This window comes from Zootoca vivipara, chromosome 1 (genome assembly GCF_965207765.1).
Source record: "Zootoca vivipara chromosome 1, rZooViv2.hap1.1, whole genome shotgun sequence".
NCBI classification, from domain to species: Eukaryota; Metazoa; Chordata; class Lepidosauria; order Squamata; family Lacertidae; genus Zootoca; species Zootoca vivipara.
Genome location: NC_142582.1, coordinates 106055596 through 106062587, shown reverse-complemented (window position 1 = coordinate 106062587; position 6992 = coordinate 106055596).

Below are 6992 nucleotides of genomic sequence, written 5' to 3'. Positions count from 1 at the left end.
CAAACAACTAGGCAGAATACACCCAAGAACATGCTCGCCTATTTCACCACACATTAATATATTCTCAAAAATATCTAGCTGTGACCCAATAGCCCCAAAGGCTGAAGAAAGTCCCCATGGAATCACTGAGTTGGAAGAGACCCCAAGGATCATCTAAGTCCAACCCACTTCAGTGTAGGAATACATGGCTGTCCCTGAACCTGCAACCTTGGCATTATCAACATCATGCTCCAACCAACTGGTCTAATTTCCTTTGCATCTTTGCAACAACCAAACACCACCAATTGTTCATATTTTTAAAATGGAATAAAATTACAAGCCAGCAAGTTCAGGTTGCAGGAGGAGAGCTGATTTGGAGCTCTTGTGAAACAAACCCCTCTTCCCAATAAGATCAGATTTATTTTTTTCCATATGGAAAGTGAAGGGAAAATGCACTACAAAATGTGGGGTGACACTTGCTTTGATGCACTGTAGTCTAAAATCTCCCCGCGAACGAATTTACATTAAGTAGCCACCGTAGTCTAATCTCTCTTCAAACAAATCAGGATGAATGCTCAATAAACAGGCCGTTTTGGGGCAGCCAAAGATGTCAGGGGATTTTTGCTTGTTTGTTTACCAGTGCTTTCCCCAAGCTGCATTTAACATTGAGATTGTCCATTGACATCTTCACTGATCATCCTGTATTCTGACTGGAAATGGACTTTTTAAAAAGTTTGTACATCAGCAGTCGTTTTTGAGCCATTCCCACCCCACGGCCTCCTCTTCAGCTTTGTATTTACAAACGCTTGTGACTTGCTCCTTTCAGGCTTGTTCCCCTCATTCTCACTCCATAATGAGAAGCCAACGGATTTGGTCTTTGTGGTACCTATACAGTCTATGCAATTCCGTACTGAAGTCAGCGGGGAATGAATAAATAAAAGGAAGATACAGAGCAGAGCGCTCCCATTTAAGGGAATAAAAAAACTACTCACATTTACTAAAGGGCTGGGGAGAGAAAGGGGGGTGGAAAGAGGACTCTCTCTTCAAGATATAATTCTCTCTTTACTACTTAGGAGTAAACCCCCAAACCAGCCTTCAGGGTATAAATATTTATGCCTTCTGCATATAAGCAGATGTAACATTTCCAATTAACTGTCGATCTTTCCAGACTTTTTTTGTTTGTTTGTTTGTCTGGTGCAGTTTCAGTTCAGAATATAAAGATGAAATATGGATGGGGCTTCCTTGATTCGCTGAGCTCAGATGTCTAATGCATTTCCACATTCCTGAAGATAAAAATTGCATGGCTTGTATGTTTTCTTCTCTTACATTCCTTCTTACTTTTTAATGTGCATGTATTTTCATGCAAATGGAAAAGTACCATTCGAAAGGTCTCTTGGTGCAATATAAATGTGGGCTAAGAAAAGAGGTAAGTGCTAAGGGCAGCTAATGTGGGAATGTCAAGGAAGGTAGGAGAGGATATATTTTGATATTATCCTTCCTCACTCACGCTAGTGAGTAAACTGCAGAGCACATTCCCCTTGCAACTTATTGGAAGCAAGTTGATGATTTGCTAGAATCCTTTTATTAAGCAATCCAGTCTGGATTGTTCCTGGTAAGTTTCCCCTTTATTTCCCTCTTAAAATAATAATATCACACAGTCTTCTTTAAAAGTAAGAATTAAGTTTTACTCACATTCAGTTCACAGCAGGCTTTATCTTGTAGCTACAGTGAAAAGAAATCTGAGCTACATCTCAGACTCTGCTTGTGGGCTCCATCCTATGTGAAGGTTGAGCCATGTGCTGGCTAAGAGCCAGGAGAGTCCAAAAGTAAGAGTAAGGGAGTTAAGAGACCAAGAGAGAGAAACTTGCGTGGCCAGCCCTTTTATCTGGTCAGCTAGGGTCATGGAGGAAGCTCCAGAGCAGGTATGACAGGAAGTCCTCCCTGTCTGGAGCCACATTCCCCTGTGTGTCTATTCGAGGCAACAGGAAAATGTTGTACCTGACTGCTCTAGTAATAATACACCCCACAGCTAACAGTCAGAGTGTCAGGGAGAATTCGGAGGAGGAAGTGACAGAAGAGGTGGAGCAGGGGCTCAGGGATGCTGTGGAGCCTTCCAACTGTCCAGAGGCAGAGGAAGCGGAAGAGCGGGAGAAGATTAGCCACGAGGAGGAAGGCATACCTGCCAAGTTCCTGCCTGAAAAATAAGGGATCAGACCGGAAGTAGCAGACCGGAAGTAGCGCTGCTGCCATTTTGGAACTGGGCGGAGCATACTCAGAAGTGACTTTTGATGCTGCTCTGCCCAGTTCCAAAATGGCCGCCACACCAGAAGTCGCGCTGCAGCCATTTTGGAACTGGGCAGAGCAGCATCAAAAGTCGCTTCTGAGCATGCTCCGCCCAGTTCCAAAATGGCCACCGCGCCAGAATAAACCGGGAAAAACAAAAAATATATCCATTTTTTCAGCTGGGAACAGCTGGAAAAATGGGGGTTTCCCGGGGAATACAGGAGACTTGGCAGCTATGGAGCCCCTCAACCACCCAGAGGCCTGGAAAGGGAGCTCAGACTCTGGAAGGGAGGGGGCTTTCAAATCAGCACAGACAAGGAGGGAAATGAAACGTAAGGGTCAAAGACATCTCTCGCATTCCCCTGCCCTACTTTGTTGGTGCGGGAATCGGAGAAAGCCACTCTCCGAATCTGACTCAACAGGTTCAGAGGCATAATCCTGAACTGTAGCTGTTTCTTGTACATATGTAATAAAGACTGTAAATATCAACTGACTGTGCTGGGATGTTAATGCGAAGGGGAGACACCACTTTCACACAGAGGCATAGGAACCAACTCTGAGGGGCTGAGGTCCATTTGGCCCTCCCAATAAAATATTTGAGGGGGCCTGGACTCCCAAAACTCATGGTCATTGCCAGTCAAATGATGTGTGTGTGCTGCATCATGTGATCGATTATGCACGGCGGGGCTTATCTGCTCCCACTAATATTTCATTCAAATTGGCACCCCTGGTGGGAGGCAGTAATGCTTCTGAATACCAGTTGCTAGAAACCGCAGGTCTCTCCAAGGCTTGTCTGGCACATTAAGCGCTTCACCACACTGAGGCTGTGTACATTTAGAGCATCTTGAAGAATCCTAGGAACTGTGATTTGTTAAGGGTGCTAGGAATCATTATTCTCTAAGCGGTGGCATAGGAAGGAGGGTGTGATGGGTGCGGTCTGCCCCGGGTGTCATCACTGAGGGGGGTGACTGCAGGGCCTGGCCTGCAGCGCGCCCGAGCCACACGTCTCTCCTGTGGAGTGACACGGTGGCTCGGGCGCTGCCCGAAACAGCAATGTGGGGCTTGGAGACTCCGAGGAGGTTTCGCCCCGGCTTGCCCTGCCCCGCGGGCAGCTTGCCCCACCCATGGGTGCAGGGCATTTGTGCCACCCCGGGCACCCAAGCAGCTTAGCTACGCCACTGTCTCTAAGGCCTAAAGCTCTCATGATTCTTTGGAGGAAGCAATGTGCTTTAAATGTGTGGTTCGCATGCAGCTGTTCACCAATTAGGGAGCATGGTTTTGGATCAAGCACCAAGGTCTGCAAAATAATAAAATTGCACTGCAGCAGATTGATTGAACTTCTGGCTGCAGGTGGGGGAAATGATTTACCAGAAAACAAAATGAGGCAGAGCCTGGGAAGAAGGGATACGGAAAGCACAAATACCGAAGGCAAGGGAGAAAGGTAAAGGCTGAGAAATGCTTTCTACTGTCACAGTTTGAAAGCGATTTTCAACAGACTCTGCTTCCTCCCCTCACCCACAGAAAGCTGTGTTCTTCAGTGCTTTCTCCATTTAACGAGATGGGAAACCCAAGACACGCAATGTGAGGCAAAAGAGGAGAATCATTTCTCCCTGGGACCGTCTTCCATGTTGAGGGAAATGTAGGATGTCCTGGCAGGGGTCTCTCCTGGCTTCAGTTCAGGGAGAACGTCTAAACTGGGGACTGCATAGTTATCTGTAATTCAAAGCCCCCATGAGGCGAGTCTGCCTCGCCTTGCTTTTCACCTTCTGAAGCCTCTCAAAGTCAGCCCTTACACATGCTGTTTCTATGGAAACAGCAGAACGGCTTTAAACCCATCCATGCTGCAGTGTTATTAGACGTGACTCTTCTGCACTGATCTCGGCCTGCTCTTGCTTGCCTTTCCCGGCCCCAGTCCAACCTGGCGACTGTGCTCTGCTTTCTTTTTCCCCATTGATTACATCTCTCCTAGAGACCTTCATTCCCTGTTTGTCCATCCTTAAAAGTCCGAAGCGGGAACAGGGCCCAGTACTTGCAGGCCTACTTTTTTTTTTTAACATTATGGATCAACAATCTGAGAAGCACAGCATGGGACCAAGCAGAGGCAGCCAGGGGCTGTCGAGACATTTCACATCGAGGTTCGAAGGCATGCGCTTGGTTATATTAAAGATTAAATCACAAAAACAAAAGGGGTAGCCTGACAGCCGCAAGGCCACAGGAGGACTGTGCCATTCCCCTTGGTAATTGCTGTTAGTCCAAACAGAGCGTTGCAGAATTGGGTAAGATGGCACAGCTCACATCAACAAGTATGATGCTACACCTTTTTGTAGTCTTTCCCAGAGGTCCCTTCCCTGCTCTACTTTCTGCTTAGTACCGTAGGAGCTGAGGGAAAGGTTCGGTCTGGCACTGCCCTTGCGCTCCTTGACTTCCCTGTCAATCCTCCTTTCTCCATCACTGACCTTAAGAACATGAGACAAGCCTGCTGCACCAGCCCGGTGGCCCATTTGTTCCAGCATCCTATTCTCACAGAAGCCAAACAGATTCCTGTGGGAAACTGGCAAGCAGGACACAAGCCCAAGAGCGTTCTCCCCCGGGATGCTTCCAGCAATGGACACTTCTGAGTGTCCATGCCTCCGACCGTGGAAGCACACTATAGTCAACATGACTAGCAGTCACTGACCTGGCAATCCTTTTTCTGATTGTTTCACGCTTGGAGAAGTGGTGAAGGATGGATGTTGCAAGAATGCTTACCCTTCCACTTCCTACTGCTTTTTTGTTAAAAGGGGAACTTGCATGGATAGCTCAGTTGTTTAGAGTGTGGTGCTGATAGTGCCAAGGTTCCTGGTTCGACCCCCACATGGAACAGCTGCATATTCCTGTATTGCAGGGGGTGGGCTAGATGATCCTCAGGGTCCCTCCCAAACTCTATAATTCTGTGATTCTATGCCTCTCCCACGAGAAAATGTGAAAGCTTCACAAGCACCCAGGGCCTACAGGTCTTCCTGCACAGGAGAGAAGAGAGCTGCCTTATCAATCTTTGCAAAATGCAGCCCTTAGCACAGACTCTGTAATCCTTCTGCTTTGAGTGGAAACTCCTTGACTGCTAAGGAGAGACATTTAAAAGCAATATTGATTCTCTCCGTTTGTAAATGTTACGTGGTTACTTTTCTGATTTATTTAGCTTTTCTTCAGGTGTATCCATGAATAAGGCCCCAAAGAAATCAGAGACCCGGGAAATGGTGCAGTCCCCTCGGAGCATTTCCCTATGGAGCTAGTCACAATTGCTGCAGAAAGCCTAGATGTGTGGTTGAACTGCCAGAAAAAAGCTCTGTATTCTCCATAGCACCTACCAGCACAAGGGGGAAAGAAGCCTCATCAAACTCTGTACGACTATGGCCTCATCTACACATTTGTTTGTCCCATGATACCAAGTCATGGGTCCAAGAGGCTGGATTTTTATTGTCCCGCCACAAAACCCACTGTTCACTGCTGAATCGGAACAAACAACAACCCACAGAACATTACTATTCATTATATACCGCCACCCATATATACTGGCCTTTACAAAGAATGAAGTCTGTTTCCCAAGGGCCTTACAATCGAGATTGTCCTTTGCTTTGATTCAACAGGGCTGCCCTTGCATTCTTGTAGGGAGCTCTAAGAAAAGGCAATCAAGGGATGGCAAAACCCCATTGGCAGAACAATTTAGATCAGTGGCTCCCAAACTTCCTCTCCCTCCACAAACCACTTGAAAATTGCCAAGGGTCTCAGCAGCCACTTAAATGAATTTCTGTGCCTTTGTAGCAATTGCACTGCGCTGTGCCAGATGCTGTATGATTTTTTTAATATTGTATTTTTGGAGACAGGCCACTGGCTACCTTAATGGACCTTGCTGGCCATCAGTGGTCCACAGACCAGTTTGTGAACCCCTGATTTAGATCACTGTAATAAGAGAAGGATGCAAACCTCCCTCTTGAGATACAATGTTTCTTGGAGGTTACCGTAGTAGCTGAGGCTGCAGCAGTGAGTGTGATAAGGGTTGTATAATATCTAGCCAGGTGCCAGGTGGGGAGTGCATCTGTTGTATTGAAATCTGTGCTGCCTGTATTTCTAATAGTGACATCAGCAGCTGGTTATTTCACCCCTGAGGCTGATTTTGCTGCGTCGCGAAGATGATGAATACCACGTGCTTGTTGTCCCACAGGACGGCCTTTTGTTGGGGTATTGCGCCATTAAGCCTGGATGGTTTCTGTCCCTTGCTGCTTTTTGAAGTAGGCTTAGGGTGTTTGCAGCTCTGTGCTGGTGGTAAGTGGGCAAAGATGTTTCAAGATGGCTGAAAGAAACATCAATCAAGGAACAGAGCAGCAACCACACAGTGCTTGTTGCCTTATAAATATGGAGTGAATTATACGGAGAGCAGAATCAGAAAGTGATGGCGTTTTTGAGCACTCTTTATTAAGCTTTGTTATTTATTAAGCTTTATTAAGGGGTCCCAGCTCCCGCCCACCCACAATAGCAGTTCGAAAGCACGTCAAAATGCAAGTAGATAAATAGGTAGTGCTTCGGCGGGAAGGTAAACGGCGTTTCCGTGCGCTGCTCTGGTTTGCCAGAAGTGGCTTAGTCATGCTGGCTACATGACCCAGAGACCGTCTGCGGACAAACGCTGGCTCCCTCAGCCTATAGAGCGAGATGAGTCGTCCGCGACTGGACCTAACGGTCAATGGTACCTTTAC